Raw genomic sequence first — 16527 nt, forward strand, 5'->3', positions numbered from 1 at the left:
GTTTTTCCTGCAACTTTGATTACATTTGGATTAACATGACTTGCCATGATTAACATAAGATGCGGAGAATGCATATAAGATGACTATAAGTGCCTTTATGGAATTTGCACAACTAGGCGGACATGTTTGCAAGGCGTCAATTTCAATCATGCCAGACTTAAGTCCCTTACTTGTTGAAACGACACGACTGAATATGTATAATGTTTTTCCAGAGAGTTATTGATGAACGAGTGTTTTGGTGGCATGTAAGTAAATGTTTTCATCATCTGTTTTTTTTGGTTTCTAAGTTGGGTCTGTAAGATACCAAATCCAATGCAATGTCATATTGATCAGTGTCTTGTTGACTAGTCTGCAGCTCTTAGCAACTTTTTGGTGGTCTTGAAAATATTTTAATAGGCTACACATGAATGATTGCTGGCTGCCAACAAAATAAATGTGCTTGTCTTATCAAAAATCGTGTGTCAAATTTGTTTTTGTTCATATCTTTAATATTGTTTGAATAAGGTCACGTCAGAGATTGAAATCATAATGAAATGAATGGCTAAAATCAGACATTGATGCTCATTATCTCAGAATTTGATTTTGAAACTGTAGTGTGGTTATTACAGACTGGGTCACATATAAAAAATGTTTTGTCATAATAATTGTGCTGCTTTTTCTTACATATTTAGACATTTGTATACATTTATAATTGAACTATTGTTAGAAAAGGGCTGGATTATTGAATACAGTGTGGATACTTGTCTATTATAGACAGATATATAAACAATATCCACTAAAAGTATATAGACAAAATAGTATTGAAATATTTGCCTGCAAACTTAATTTTTATCAAGTGTTACAACTAACCCCCTGCCTGTTACAATGAACCCCACCTATGGGGTAAGTTGTAACGTTTGCACTTCTGTCAGGTTTGGTGAAATTGTCCAAGAATGTTCAGTACTAGAAACAAACTTCAAATGTTAATTTGGAGCAGAGATGTGTGTGTTCCCTTTCAGTCGGTCACTACGACGTCACGTCGTGACCGACGAATTGGGAACTCGCTTAGAGAGACCAATCTGCTTCGAATACTACTAAAACGCCAATGAACTTGGCATTGAGATATTTGCATAATGCTGGCGCCGCCCCGCCAGGTGCGTATATAAGCAGCAGGTGCAAATAGGGAAATTAGCTTTTTATCGCTTCGAAAGCCGGCAGTATCTGCTACTGAGAAGCTACTTTACTCTGTTGGGATTTGATTGCTGAAGTTGGTTGAACTAGCAGTATCACAGCGGACGCTTCGCTTATTCCACGGCTCTACATCTGTTTATTGTTTTGAGTTTAGTGTGTGCGTTGCCTTCCTGTGCGCTCATCAACTAAGCATCTGAGTGAATTTCCCTAAAAGAGTGATACGAGAGAGCTTTGTGCCTTGTTAAAGGCAGCCACTCTCTCGTATATGCGGAGATCAGCGTCCTTTTCAGGATAGCTTTTCGCCCGTGCGATCTTGGATGCGAGAAGTATAAGGGTTCCAGTGACGGTCACGAGCGCTGTCTTCGTGCTCAGGCATCGAGCACTCCGGGGCTGCGTTCGTGGAGAGTTTCTGTTCTCTCTGTGAGAGCATAACCCTCTTGGATTACGGAGACGACTGTCGTTTCTACGGGAACGCTGTCCGCGCCTTTGCAGTGCTGACGCCGCCATGGTGCGGCTGTCAAGCGCTCGCAGGGCGCCCTTCGCGTCACTACGCTGAGTAGGACGGAGGATGCGTCCTCCACCTACCGGCCTTCTCATCCTCAGCCGGTCGAGGCTCCGGTGGAGACTGCAGAGTCGTGTTCTACGATGTCTGCCGAATCCATTGGACCTCCTTCTGGTCCCGTCACTTCTGCAGCATCAGAGGGGTGTCCATTTTTCCTCCGAGGCAGAGTCGTTCCGGAGATGGCGGCCGTGCCCGCTCGAGCGGCGGAGACGGTAGAGTTGGAAAGGTTAACCCCTCTCCGCCCGAACCGTCCCGCCCACATGATTGGTACTTCGGAGCTGCTCGGGCCTCTCGGTCCTCTCCTCCTGTGCCTTTCTTCCCCGACGGCACGAAGAGCTGACGTGATCTGCGGCCGTCCGGCCGTTCAGCTTTCACCCCTCACCTCCCTCACCAACGGAGCCGCTAAGGGCGGGGACCCCTTCAGTGGAGCAGGATGCGTTCCTGGAGGGACCACCCAACCCTTCCCTCCCGTGTTTGTAGACAGTCGTCCGGTTACGGACGCTGCCCCTCAGGCATGCCGGAGAGGCGGCTTCAGCCCTGCACGTAATAACGTTGCTACAGGCTCACAAAGGATTTACCAGGGAGGCCGCGACCTTCAGTCGTGCGATGTCCACCTCAGTGGTTAAAGATCGCCACCTTTGGCTGTGTCTGGCTGACATGACGGACGCAGACGAGAACAACTTGAATGCTCCTGTCTCACAGACCGGCCTCTTCGGCGAGCCAGGGGAGTCGTACAGCTCCGCTGCGCAGACTGAGGCGTTCTCCTAGGTCATGCCCCGGCGGAACAGAGCTGCCCTTGGTCCACCACGCCGGCTCCTCAGTCTGCCTCTCGCCGTCGGCGTCCTGCGGCGACCACCTCCGTTCCCCTCCTCGGACCCCATCTCGGCAGCGCAGGGGAACCGGTCGTCAGCAGCTCGCCCCGCCCGCTTAGCCGCTTCCCGTGAAAATCGGGAGTTTAAGTGGCCAGTGAAGGGCGACCCGGATTGGCAGAGGATCACTCTTCAGGAGATGGAGCTCCTTCCCCCGATAGAGGGTCGGGTGGAAAATCCTTGGTTTGCATATGTTCCACCGGCTGTTTAGCCGGTACCCACTAACCACACATAGAGTGCATTCCTCTTCCCTCTCCAGGTCTCCAGAGGATCGAGAGAGCCGTGAGCGGGCACACACCAGCTCACCCTACCTCTCCTCTATCGCCAGCGGGTGACCTGAGGAGTCCGAGCTCTCCGCTGAGGAGACCGGACCACCAGCACCCTCATCGGAGTCTGCGCTCTCCGTAGAGGAGACAAGACGACCGTTACCCTCAGCGGGCTCAGGTTAGTGTCACACACACATACTGTAGATGTTTATGCTGTCACAGCAGACGCACCGGCAGTCCCACCTGTCTCGCTTCGCTGCCCCACCGCGGGTACTTCGGTAGTGTCGTTATTTCTCCTCGTACGGTGCCTGGGTGCTTGGCTTCAGTTCCCAGCCCGTTTCGTTGGGTTTTACGCACGAGCCGCCTCGGTTACGAATCCGGCACACCCCCAAAATTCGGGCTTTCGTTTCACTGTTGTGAAAGTGTCCGATGCACATGTACTGCGTGCAAAAGTCGATATCCTGTTGGCGAAGGATGTTCGAGCCGGTCCCTCTTACCGAGATGATGATGATAGGGTTTTTCCAGCCTTTATCTCATAGTACCCAAAATACGCGGCGGGTTACGATCGATTTGATTTACGCACCGGCTCTACGAAGGTGTTCTTTTTGGATGATAACGCCGAGGCTCGTATTTCAATATTCAGATCGGTTTGCAGCCTTAGACCTGTAAGACAGGTACTTTATGTGTCCATCTCCCCTCGCTTTAGACCGTTTTTCGCTCTGCGTCGTGGGGTGGGCATATTAGTACTAAGTACACCATTCGAGCTGTCTCTCTCTCTCCGTGTCTCCATGTGCTAGTCACGGCATTAAAATGTCAGAGAGAGAGCGTTGTTCGCATTCTGCTTTTTTCTACGTCGACTTATAATAGCCCGTTCTTGGCAGACGTGCGCGAACACAGAGAGTTAATGCTTCGGCATCTCGCTCGTTTAAGTCTTCAGGTCGACTGGGAAAGAGCAACTTTGCCCCGTGCAGAGGATCCTTTTTCTCAGTATGGAAATAAGACTCGGTCGACTAATTGGCGTGTTTAACAAGAGCGCGCAACCAGTCAGTTCTGACTTGCCTCGGTTTAATTCGAGGGAAGTACGCGGTCCCTCTGAAACAATTTCAGAAGCTCCTGGACATATGACAGCATGCTGCGGCTGTGACGCCGCCCGAGCTGCTTCATATGAGACCGCTTCAGCATTGGCTTACGATCGAGTCTCGAGGAGAGCGTGGCACACCGACATACACCGTGTAAACATTGCACCTGCGTGTCATTTAAATTTTTCCCTGTGGTAGACCCGGCATTTCCGATAGAAGATATGCCCCTGAGGGGTCTCCTGGCATTCTGTATATTGCAATGCCCTCAGCACGGGATGATCAGCCACGTATGACGGGCTTGCAGTCTCAGGGGTGTGCATAGCACCCCAACTGCCGCGAGCGGTGCGCTGTATATCTGGGACTTGTACGCTCCGCTATGGAGATGCGAGGGAAGGATGTATTAGCCGACACCAATAACATTGCGACTGTTGCGTTATTTACCGTTAAGGCGGTTTTGCGCTCTCGTCACCTGTCGCATCTCGCTCGTCATCTCCTCCTTTGGAGTCAGAAGCATCTGAGGTCCCTTCGTGCCATTTACATCCCGGGTTCGCTCAATACAGCGCCAGACGCGCTTCCCGAGCTGCGCCCCCGGCGAATGGCGACTCCACCTCAAGACGGTCCAGCTAATTTGGAAGAAGTTCGGTTGTGCGTAGATAGATCTGTTTGCGTCGCCGGACGATACCCACTGTCGCCTATTTTATTCACTAACCGAGGGCAGCCTCGGCGTGGATGCGTTGGCACACAGCTGGCCGCGGGGGGTGCGTAAATACGCATTCCTTCCAGTGAGCTTTATTGCGCAGACACTGTGCAAAGTCAGGCAGGACGAGGAGAGCCTTTTATTAGTCGCCCCGTACTGGGCTACCAGGAATTGGTTTTCAGAGTTAATGCTCCTCGCGACAGCCCCTCCCTGACGATTTCCCCTGAGGAAAAACTTCTTTCTCAAGGAAGAGGCACATTATGGCACCCGCGCCCCGACCTGTGGGATTTCCATGTATGGTCGTTGAGCGCGCGCAAGGTTTAGGTGATTTATCGCAAGCGGTATCTAACACCATCGACGCGGTTCGAGCACCGTCCACAAGACGGGCTTACGCGCTTAAAGAAACCTTTTTCGTCACCCGGTGCTCTTCGCAACGCGAGGACCCCAGAGAATGCCCATTAACATTGTGCTTTTATATCTTTAACATAGGTTAGATGGTAGGCTGTCCCTCCGCCATTAAAGTTGATATCGCCGCTATTTCTGCTCATCACTCACTTATCAACGACAGATCAGTTGGCCAGCATGATTTAATTATTACATTTTAAGAGGCGCTCGCAGGCTAAACCCCTCGCGCCCTCCCTCTTTCCTCCTGAGACCTGTCCATGGTGCTGAAGCCTTCAGGTCTCCCTTTTGAGCCTTTGCAGTCTACGAGTCTGATGTTTTTATCAATGAAAACTCTGACCCTGATAGCATTGGCCTCCATGAAGAGAGTAGGGGATTTACATGCATTCTCTGTTGACGATTCGTGCTTTTAGTTTGGTCCTGCTGTCTCACTGAGACCCAGACCAGGCTACGTGCCCAAAGTTCCCACCACTCCCTTCAGAGATAAGGTGGTGAGCTTGCAAGCGCTGCCCCCGGAGGACGCAGACCCAACCATGGCTTTGTTGTGCCCCGTACGCGCACTGCGACTCTACGTGGTTCGCACGCAAAGCCTCAGGACCTCAGACCAGCTCTTTGTTTGTTATGGTGGCCAGCAGAAAGGGAAAGCTGTCACTAGCAGAGGATGTCTCTTTGGATAGTTGATACTATCGCCCTGGCTTATAATCTTCAGGGTATTCCTTGCCCCTTTAATTTGAGAGCGCACTCCACACGGAGCGTTGCCTCATCTTGGGCTTTAGCTCGTGGTTCCTCGCTAACAGACATCTGCAGAGCTGCTGGTTGGGCGACACCTAATACTTTCATTAGATTTTACAGTGTTCGTATCGAGCCTGTATCCTCTCGTGTTCTTTCCTCACCAGGGAGGGCACGGAGAGCAGACTCGCAGGTCGGCTTGCAGCCTCCAACTGATGCTTCATAACTGTGTCAGTATGGAAGGCCTTCAGAACAAAAATGCGTAATGGTTTGAATTGTTCTTCCTCCGCTGCCTTGGCAGCCTTTGTTGCGGAGCATTGGCTGTCAGCCTTTCACTAGCTGTATCCTCGCGAACCTACGTGTCTGGCTCGGGCTCCACATTGTGTCCCACCGGGTTCCTTTGTGAGTATTATTCCGTGGGGTTAATCCTACCAGCCCACGTTTCCCTTAGCAGAGCACTGCTTTGCTTACACAGCCACGGCTGTCATTTTTACCTCAACGATGGTTGACTTTCGCCCACCATTAGCCCTTAAGAGGGGCGGTGGCTTCCGCAGCGTTCCTATCCCGCTCAGGTAGGGCGCTTCCCAGTCGCTGGCACTTCTGTGGGGTTAAAGGAACAACTAGTGCCCGGCCTTCTGCCTTAAAACCTACCTCCTCCTCCTTAAGTGGAACCGGAGGGCTTTTACGCAGACACTGGAAGAGGTCAGCCCCTAGTGGCGTTTTGGTAGGGATTCCCAATTCGTCGGTCACGACGTGACGTCGTAGTGACCGACTGAAAGGGAACGTCTCGGTTACGGATGTAACCCTCGTTCCCTGAAGGAGGGAACGGAGACGTCACGTCCCGTCGCCACAGGTGCTGCCACCTGCTGTTACGGCCGGTCACACTTTCCGGCTTTCTCAGCGAAAAAGAAGCTAATTTCCCTATTTGCACCTGCTGCTTATATACGCACCTGGCGGGGCGGCGCCAGCATTATGCAAATATCTCAATGCCAAGTTCATTGGCGTTTTAGTAGTATTCGAAGCAGATTGGTCTCTCTAAGCGAGTTCCCAATTCGTCGGTCACGACGTGACGTCTCCGTTCCCTCCTTCAGGGAACGAGGGTTACATCCGTAACCGAGACGTTGCTTGTGTAAAAATATAATTAATCAAACCCAAATATTTTTGGAATGATTGAGCCAAAACCAAAAAGCGTTAGGTAGTGCCCCGCTCTCTCCTACTTCTACTTGAGTAAAGGATGCGCATGTACTTTTCCATCTCTGCCCACTACAAGATTTAATTAGGCAACTATGTCTGCAATGCGTCCGGGTGGTGGTCAGCCAAAAAACAAGGGCTGAAGAGAAATGGCCTCTGTTTAAAACTCCAGGTAAGTGTAGAAAGCTGCATACTCGCTAGCATTAAATATAATAATAAATTTGTTTAAATCTGTTTGCCCATGAGGTCACCTGAAGCACTTCCTCAGGCACGATAGTCTTAATAATATCTTGTGGTGTGCAGAGATGGAAAAGTAGTTTATTTTAATTCACTTACACCCTTACAATTCCCATAATTGTTTCATACTCAACAAATTTCTGTTTGTATATGTAAAAGATTTCTTAAAACATGCTTATCTGTAAACATAACATTTCTGAAGAAAAGTCATTAACTGGGAAAGGTCGGTGGTGATATGGCTTAGTGGTGATTTTGTTTATCTTTTTCAACTGCTGTGCTTTTTAAGATCTATGTACATGATATTATCACATTTTAATGTGTTAACGCCTAATTTGCATGTGGTGATTATGATGACATTAGATTGCAAATTGTACTGTATTGTAGTGTCTTTATTATAAATGGACAAGGACGGTGCATTTATACAGGCCATGATATAGAATTATTACATGAGCTTCTTACAAGTCATGCATGTTAACAATTTGTGTAAATTTGTCTTGTGGCCAATTAGGTGTAGATTATTTTGCTCATCACCACACACCTAAACAACAAGCCAAGAAAAATACAACTGAATTAGGAGCGGTAAAGGGCTACTGCCTACCTCTGTGATGTGCCAGTGTCAAAGTTGTGAGATGCAAAGACACACGGACCCGGGGGGGTTAGAGATTGCATGGGAACAAAACAAATCTCCCGAACTGATATTTTTTATAATAAACAATACAGATTAAAACTAAAGTAAAAGGCTGTTTTAAAAATGTTAGAAGGTAAAAATACAGATATTTGCTGAAAAATGTAAGGAGTAAAATAAAAAATGCATTCGAAAATAAATAGCGATGTAAAGTACTGATACCAGGAAAAATCTACTTAAGTATAATAACAAAGTATTTGTACTTTAAAACTTCCAATCTCTGGTAGTGTGTGATGCGCCACCATAATATTCAAATCTTGGAGTGTGAGCATGTTTAAGATTTAAGTCAAGATTAGTTGAGAGAGATACTGTATACTTGACTATATCTATATCTAGTACTTAATCTAGTTAATATCTAGTTGACTAAGTGCTACAAACAATACATTAAATAAAGTACTTTATGCCACACAGGGCCGGCCCTGGCCAATTTGCTGCCCTAGGCAAGATTTCACCTGGTGCCCTTTAGAATCATTTTGTTCATAAACTTAAACAGAAAAAAATGCAAAGCTTTGTCTAGTTTTTCTTAATTTTGAAAATATTTTGGAAACACATGCATGCACGCACGCACACATACACACAATGTCACTCAGGCATTTGGTCTTGACATTGTCACTGAAAAGGCAGTTTAAAATATAAACCCAGAATTCAGCGAACGTCAAGAACAAGAAAACGGAAACAACAATCAGACAGAGACGCAGGATTTAAATTACGTTACACGGACCATGTTTAAATTTCAATGTTTCTGCACAGAAATACCAACTTTGTCTGGTATTAATAAGCTGCACAGTGGCGGTGCTGAAGGCGCGTGATGGCACATATGCACAGATATTTACGTGCAATCTATTGGAAAGTGGAGGAGTCATTAGTTGGGTTAGTAAAATAACGAAATTATAGCTTTTAAATAGAAGAAAAAAGTTTTTTGTAAAGAGATATATGTTTTTAAAAGTTTAAAACACACAACCCTTCTCAAGGGGAAGTAAGCTACTTTTCTCCTTACGTGCAACCTATAGGAAAGCGCAGATGAGTTTGGTTAGTAAAATAATTAAATTATAGATTTAAGTACAAAATAGTATTTATATAAAGAGAAATATTGAAATAAAAGTGCAAAACTCTTCTTAAGTGGAAGTAATAAAGTAAAATAACGAATAATAATTATATAATAACGAATAGTCTCCAATAGGTTGCACGTAAATATCTGTGCTGCCACCAGTACTCTGTCTGAGCGCGTCTTCAGCACCGCGGCCAGCACTCCAATGCGCAGCTTATTAATACCAAACAAAGTGAACAAGTTGCTATTTCTGTCTAGAAACATTGAAATTTAAACATGGTCTGTGTAACATTATGTAAATTCCGCGTCTCTGTCTGATTGTTGTTTCCGTTTTCTTGTCCTTGACGTTTGCTGAATTCTGGGTTTATATTTTAAACTGCCGCTTCAGTGCAGTATAGCCACAGAGCTATTTAACAAGCACGATCTTCCGAGATTATATGCTACTAATAATTCATCAGTAACTGCTGTTTTCTTGTGCAAAATTAAATATTTATAGTTAAATGTTTATATACATATATTAAGAAAATAATAATTTGGGCGCACGGACGCCCCAAGGGGTCGGCAGCGCCCTTAGCATTTGCCTATTCCGCCTATGCCCAGGGCCGGCCCTGATGCCACAAACCTTTGACATTGACCAGTGGCAGCCGGTGACTTTTTTTACGGGAGAGCTCGATGCGAAGTTCGTCACAACATGCATGTACAGTAGCCCATCATGTGTGTGGTTCCTTTTTTCAAAATATGTGTTCTGCGCCTCGAGAGATCCTGTGTGCATCACGTGTCTTGTCAAAATCAGTGCCTGCTGCAGAGGTGCCTAAAGGGTTTATGATAAAAGAGATGCTCGCGTTTGCCAGATACTTGCATAATCTCATGCATAATCACAGTTTACTGTTAAGGGAGTGCGTGTATTTTGTGAACGTGAGCGTCTCTTTTAATCATAAACCCTTTAGACGCATCTGCAGCAGACACTTATTTTGACAAAGCAAGTGATGCACACAGGATCTCTCACATATTTTGAAAAAAGGAACGACACACATGACACTCCGAACACTTAATTTGATTTAGCCCCTTGGTTAAGCAGTCACGAGCCGCCACTGACATTGATAATGTTTACATCCACACCAATAATGCAACTTCAGTGCAGTATAAATGCAATTAAAGTGTTTACATGCCGCATACTGCGTTTAAAAACGGCATATGGCACCTGTTTTATTACGATTATCTTTGCTGCCATTATGAGCTTAATCGCATTATTTTTATCAAAAGATTGTGTTTTCAAGAGGTATTATCGCAATATTGCCAAAATCCCATTATAATCGCATTATGAGGAAGTATATAAACATTGTCAAGTTTCAAACTATACCTACTGTTGTGGGTACAAAACAATAACATTCTACTTAATTTTGAAAATTATTTATGCCCATTTGAGTCAACTTTTTTAATTTTGTAGTGGTAAAACACAATAAACACAAAACAAAAGAGCAAAAAATAAAAAAATAAATCAATTTTGTTAATAAATATAATCAGCCTTGAATAGTCTCTTAGGCATTGTGGGACCTTGACAGAATAATTGGCTAACAGAAGAACTGCTGTGATATAAATGGCAAGTGGCCTAATGAGTTTAGTTCGTATTTACTATGTTAAAGGGTTGCAAGAAAGACACACAGCAACATAAAAAGTTGAAAAAGTTGTGAAGGTTACAGACTGTTGGTGAGCAGTTATCATCATTAGAGAGCAATTGACATTAGCAAAAGGCCTTGTGTCTTAAAGATTTGCATTAAAGTGCATTAATTAAAGATATTTTGAGTTTCATATTAGGGTTTGGAAGTGATAGCGGTTTTTAATCTAATTAATAACATGATGCGCAGATTAATTATTTAATTAATCACATTTAATCACACATAAATATTGGCATGTAAATGGAGAAATACCCTTAAATTGAATAACATAAACGGTGCTTTTCATGTTTTTTTGCACTGAAAAGTTAAGTCAAATTTTTTAAGGTAAGTGGTTGCAATCAATTTATTTTAAGCTACATTTAAACAAAAGTTTTTTTAATTTTATTTTTCTATTTTTTTAAATGTAGCTTAAATAAATGGATTGCAACCACATACCTTAAAAAATGTAGTCAATTGAATTAATCATTTTTTTTTTCAGTGTAGGTTGATCTGAAGTTTTCAGGTACATGAATTGAATTAAGTATTAAATGTAAAAAAACTGCATGGACTTTACTGTAAATTAAAAAATAAAATAAATATTTAAAAAATAAAAAAATATTAAAATACAGATTTATTCTTATTAATTTAGTGTTCCTAGTTTGATTAACATTTAAGACAGGCAGCATCAGGTTTATGCTGTTACTTTAAGAGTGCACGGATGGATCCAATATACTACATGCGTTTTATTTCTCCACTACATTTACAGACAGAGTGTTTATGAGAATAATCACTGTATTTTAAGATAATGTTGTGTAAATATGTCCGATCCAGCGCAAAAACCTGAACTCTGGTAGCGCTGTCTGAAGCCTTAAAAAGTGATCTTCTGGTCACATGCTGTGAGTACTTCATTGAGATCTGCTCCCGTCATTTTGTGCTTTAATATTTACATTGGTAAGGCTAGGAGCATATGAAACGATAAATGTTTGTGACGATGCATAACTGGGTCGATTGGGTGGTTAAAATTTTTAAAAGGGACATATCATGAGTTTTTCCATGTTTAAGTGCTATAACTGGGCCCCAATGCTTCTATCAACATAGAAAACACGAAAAAGAACAACCCAGTAACTTAGTTTTTGTAAACCATTCTCTTTTGCTTTTGTATGCATTTGAAAAAAGAGGTCATTGAAATTTGGCTCCCCTTGTGATGTCAGAAGGGGATCATTCCGCCCCTTAATCGGCACTATCCAACCACGGCACTGCCATTTAGTGCAGAGATCAGCTCATTTGCATTTTTAAGGACACACCCAAAAATGGCACATTTTTGCTCACACCTGCAAAGTGGCAATTTTAACATGCTATAATAAATTCTCTGTGGGGTATTTTGGGCTAAAACTTCACATATGTACTCTGGGGACACCAAATAATTTTTAAACATCTTAATAATGTCTTGTGAAATGTCCCCTTTAACACGTTTTTTCCCCGTTATTAATTAACATGTTAAATTAACAGCCCTATTTCTTAAATTTTCAAAGCAGGGCTTAAGTGTTACTGTAGCTCTCACACTGGACAGGTTTCAGCAAGATACACCTGCATTGTAATGCACTTTTCATGACTTTTATTTATAGGCTTCAGAAAAGAACAAGAATGAACTCTTGACAAGCTCGATTCAAACAAGCTTGACTGAACAGCATACGTGGTTTAATGTTTTTCTAGAGACAGCATTTTAACAAGGCAGACCATATTAATTGACAAAGTTAAGTTTTTTTCCAGAAATACACTCAAGTCTTCATCAGCTAAGCTTGTTAAAATGCACTTTGCTTTCTTCAGGTCAGTTTGACCTTGTCACCTACGGCTAGAGGAAATTTCCCTTTGCACTTGTGATTCAGACTCCCAGCAGCACACAGTATTTCTTTTCTCTGGGCTTTAATTAAGATGCTCCTGTGGGCATGCTGCCTGCAGTACCGTCGGAGCATTTCCCGTCGCTCAAACACAGAGGAAAGCTACATCGTCTGTTGTTCACACAAAGAGAAAAAATCCATTTCTGTGCCAGTCCTATTGAATAATTGAATCAATCAGATTTTTCCTGGCAAGATTTCTAAAGAACTATTAGTTACATTTATTATTGGGCATGAATTACTGATGTGGCCTTAATATGATGATAATGATGGACCCAGATATTGGCTTGCCCGGCATGAGGAATTTAATTACATTTCTCTGGTTTCATCCTTAAGCGATGTAAAGTTTCGTGGTCATGAAACATTCAGCTTGAAAATCGTCTACTTGCTTTTACTAATGAGAAGACTCTATATCCCAGCTGCTACGGTTTAAACACACAACCCATTATTATTATTTTGTTTAGGGGGGTACGTTTTTTTTCACCATCTCTAGAACTGCTACGATAGAGGCATCAGGTGGGAACACCACCCTGAATTTTTTTCTGCTGCCTTAAAAAATGTTTAAAAGTAAATCAAAATGACTTACAGTTTTTTTTAAAGGGGACATTTCACAAGACTTTTTTTTTTTTGGTGTCCCCAGACTACGTAAAGTATGTAAAGTTTTAGCCATTTTTTGGGTGTGTCCTTTCAAATGCAAATGAAATGATATCTGCACTTAATGGCGGTGCCGTGGTTGGATAGTGCAGATTAAGGGGTGGTATTATCTCCTTCTGACATCACAAAGGAAGCCAAATTTCAATTACCTATTTTTTACATGCTTGCAGAGAATGATTTACCAGAACTAAGTTACTGGGTAATTTTTTTTACATTTTCTTGGTTAATACAAGCACTGGGGACCCAATTATAGCACTTAGAAAAAGTCACATTTTCATGATATGTCCTCTTTAAATTTTACAACATTTTAACATTCTTTTATCCAAAGTGATTTACAGTACAGTGCATTATAAGGTATACCATTTTTATCAGTTTGAACCCATGACCTTTTGCACTGCTAATGCATTGTTCTACCATAGAGCTAAACAAGGGCACAGATGTTGACTACACTTTAACTTCAAATTAAGCAATTTCAAGATGTTCCTATAAGTTACAGCATACCATTACTGGTCAACATTTAACCTAGTAAGTTTAAAGGACAAGTTCGTTATTTTAGACTTAAAGCCCTGTTTTCAGATTGTTTATGATGAAATAGAACGGTTTTGACTGAAATTTGGACATATGTTGCTGGCCCGAGAATTTTCGGGTGTTTCTTGGATCACCTCCCTTCTCTATAATGGGTGTATAGGTGCACTGGAACAACCCTTCCTAAAATGCATTAAACTTTCGTTTACAAAGACGTGAAACTCACCGAATGGTCAGGGAGTGTTCACTGATATGCTCACACAAAAATCGAGTGCAAAAGATGCTTTCCACAACTTTTTAACCCCTAATGGATAATAGCGGTATTGCAGAAAGACGGAAAAACTCGACATTGGTGGGGAAGCGTTTTCTCTTGATTGACGAGATATCTCGCCAATGGCGGGGAAAGAGTTAAATGACTTGCCAATCCAATTTGATTATAATTGATAGAAATTTAAGGCAGTAACAAGTATTTGTTACAGTGCATGCTGCTTTGATACTGTGATACTGAATGATTACGCAGTGTGGTACAAAAATGTACCATAAAGTACTATGATTATTTGCTAAAGTAACCATGGTATTATTGTGGTAGTTAAGACATGGATTAAACCATATGGTGTTACCATAGCACATTTTAATATTGTTTCCGGGACATTTAGATTCATTTTAAAAAATTTAAAACCTGTAAAAGTCTTATGTGACACTTAATGTTCTTTGACATGAACTAACAGGAGCTGCACACTGACATAGATTTAACATAACACACTACTGCACATGCGGCAACCTTGATTCAGACACCGAGAATGAGGGTCCTGATAACAAATGTATTCTGGCTTAGCTCACCTTTGATGTCAGTCCCACAAATCCAAGGTGCTTTGAGCAAGCCTGTCCTTGAAGTCAAACCAGTGAAAAATCCCTGGTGGGAAAGATATTGTAATCCTTTGCAAAATAAGATTAAGCTTGTTGAAGAATTGTTTTGTAAAAGAAGTTTGAAAAATTACCCAGAGTCCCTGCAATGCTGCGAGAAGATCATAGAGCAGACAATTGAGAAACAAAACCTCATCTCAAATATTCTTTAGCATTGCTTTGCCTGGGACAGTCTGTCTTTGAAGTTGCTAATGTTGACATTTAAAAGAGCTTCTCTCAGAAATCAGATCTTTGATGCGTATGTCTGCCTGCGTGAAGAAGTGAATATGTTGCATAATCTAAAGATCTTGAGCTTGAGGAGTAACCGAAAACAAATATATAAAGTCTATGAGCACAGAACTCAAACACCTTTTTAATTTAATCTTGGCCTGAAATGGGATAACAGAGGGGTTGACACTGGTATACGACACAAGTTAGATTCAAACTCTGGTCGCTTGTATAAGCACTTGAGAACATGACGCCACATCTCCACCCCTGACTTCTTCTTGAATAGAGGCTCAGTATGTGAAATACTTGTGACTAAATTACTATTAATAATCTGAAATAAACAATCCAAATCCACACATTCCAGCTCTTCACTATATTCTCAGCCTTAACCTTGCGTGGTGAGGGTGAATTAGTAGTAATATGTAAATAAACTGACTAATGATGCAGCGTCTCTCTCCCTTGATGCATAAATTTGATATGCATTGACACATATGTTGTTGTCTGTCTGTAGCTGCTGTGTCAGGCAGAAGTTCCAAGGAGGAGATCTCCAGGTCCAGTCTGGCCACTCTAACAGCTAACAACCCCAGGTCCACTCGAACCGACAGCCCTGCCAACATCAAAGGTAACCACACATTGTTTGTCTGCTGTTCACTCTCTTTCATTACGCCACTCACTACATCATTTCACCAGTTCTGTCTGTGGTCCTCACTATCAGACTTACAATTCAACTATGCTGTTAAAATATGAGCATTTATCACCATTAAATAACCTAAAGGTCGGATAACCTGGGTGTTTTCAGCAATATAAAAATAGTCTTAGGTATCCCCAGAATGTGTCTGTAAAGTTTCAGCTGAAAATACACCACAGATCTTTCATTATGTGATGTTGTACATGGCCATTTGGGCTGCAATGAAAAACGCGCTGTTTTTGTCTGTGCTCCTTTAAATGCAAAGAAAGCTTTTGTTCCCCTCCCCGTATGCAAAGTAGTGGGTACAGCGCTTGGAAATGTGTTTGGACTACATCAAAACATATGTTTGTGGCAGAAGGTTCAACTACGCGCTCATTAGGCGAAGTCTAAAAGCTGTTATGGTTGGGCGTAATCAATGTGACATCACATTGATAGGGGATCCCCAACAGCCTATTTTATGTGACTGATGCGGTTTAAAGATGATTACACAACGATTAATAAATGGATTTGTATAATAACAGGATGTTTCTGCACACACACTGACGACTCATTTTCTGCTATCACTGTAAAAAATCCAACTTCAAAATTGTTCTTTTAACAAAGATAATTAAAGGTATTGCGGAGGATTTTCTTTTTCCGGGTGGATCATCAAGACTATTGGTTCTCCTAGTTGTCAATCAGGAGTGTTGTGCATTTGCATTTTTTTTAAAAGTGGAGAAGGCGGTTCTTTTCTAAAATTCGAGGAAATCCTCCACACCTTTAAGTCAATTGAACAAAGATTTTTTGTTTAAGAGTTCAATTTATTATTATGTGTTTACTGAATGAAATAAGCATAATCATCCAGCTTACAAATATTATTTTGTTGGCTGGACTTAGATATGTAAGTTTTTGCCCTTTACCCAACTTGTGTGTGGATAACTTTATGGATAGATGCTGGAATTGTATTGAAACAGTTGTAATCTTAGTTGACAGGACTTTGTGCTAACTTTAAGTTGGCTTTACTCATTAAATTTAGTTAGCTGAACAACATCACCTTCTTATTAG

At 42.5% G+C, this 16527-nt stretch overlaps 1 protein-coding gene across 11 annotated transcripts in view; it reads left to right on the forward strand.

The window, feature by feature from the left end:
• The window catches only part of arvcfb (ARVCF delta catenin family member b), a 282072-nt gene that overhangs the window by 91634 nt on the left and 173911 nt on the right, over positions 1 to 16527 (forward strand). For all 11 annotated transcript variants that reach the window (XM_065250329.2, XM_065250334.2, XM_065250330.2 and 8 more), the window contains exon 3: positions 15307 to 15417. The gene's annotated coding sequence lies outside the window, so the exon portion shown is untranslated. The remainder of the gene's footprint in view (positions 1 to 15306; positions 15418 to 16527) is intronic.

Source organism: Paramisgurnus dabryanus, chromosome 5, assembly GCF_030506205.2.
Source record: "Paramisgurnus dabryanus chromosome 5, PD_genome_1.1, whole genome shotgun sequence".
NCBI classification, from domain to species: Eukaryota; Metazoa; Chordata; class Actinopteri; order Cypriniformes; family Cobitidae; genus Paramisgurnus; species Paramisgurnus dabryanus.